An 819-nucleotide genomic window follows, 5' to 3' on the forward strand; every position below is an offset into this window, starting at 1 on the left:
GGCTGGTCTCGAACTCTTGACCTCAGGTGATCTGCCTGCCTCCCAAAGTGCTGAGATTACGGCTGTAAGCCACTGTGGCTGGCCCAGTTTATATAATAATAATTATTATTAGACAGGGCGCGGTGTCTCATGCCTGTAATCCTAGCACTTTGGGAGGCCGAGGTGGGTGGATCACCTGAGGTCAGGAGTTCAAGACCAGCCTGGCCATCATGGTGAAACCCCATCTTTAAAAAAAAGTAAAATGAAAAAAAGAAAAAAAAATTATTATTTTTGTTTTTATTTATTTTTTAAAGACAGGGATTCACCATGTTGGTCAGGCTGGTCTTGAACTCCCGACTTCAGATGATCTGCCCACCTTGGCCTCCAAAGTGCTTGGATTACAGGCGTGAGCCACCACGTCTGGCCTAATAATTATTTTTAAAATAGTGACTGCATGCCTGTAGTCCCAGCTACTCAGGAGGCTGAGGTGGGAGGATCACCTAAGCCCAGGAGATGGAGGCTGCAGTGAGCTATGGTTGTGCCACTGCCCGTCAGCCTGGTGGCAGGGTGAGACCCTGTCTCAAAAAAAAGAAATTAAAACAATCTCTGGGCCAGACGTGGTGGCTTACGCTTGTGATCCCAGCACTTTGGGAGGCGGAGGCGGGTGGATAACCTGAGGTTGGGAGTTCGAGACCAGCCTGACCAACATAGAGAAACCCCATCTCAGGCCGGGCGCGGTGGCTCAAGCCTGTAATCCCAGCACTTTGGGAGGCCGAGGCGGGTGGATCACGAGGTCAAGAGATCGAGACCATCCTGGTCAACATGGTGAAACCCCGTCTC

This window comes from Cebus imitator, unplaced genomic scaffold (assembly GCF_001604975.1).
Source record: "Cebus imitator isolate Cc_AM_T3 unplaced genomic scaffold, Cebus_imitator-1.0 Scaffold18, whole genome shotgun sequence".
NCBI lineage: Eukaryota > Metazoa > Chordata > Mammalia > Primates > Cebidae > Cebus > Cebus imitator.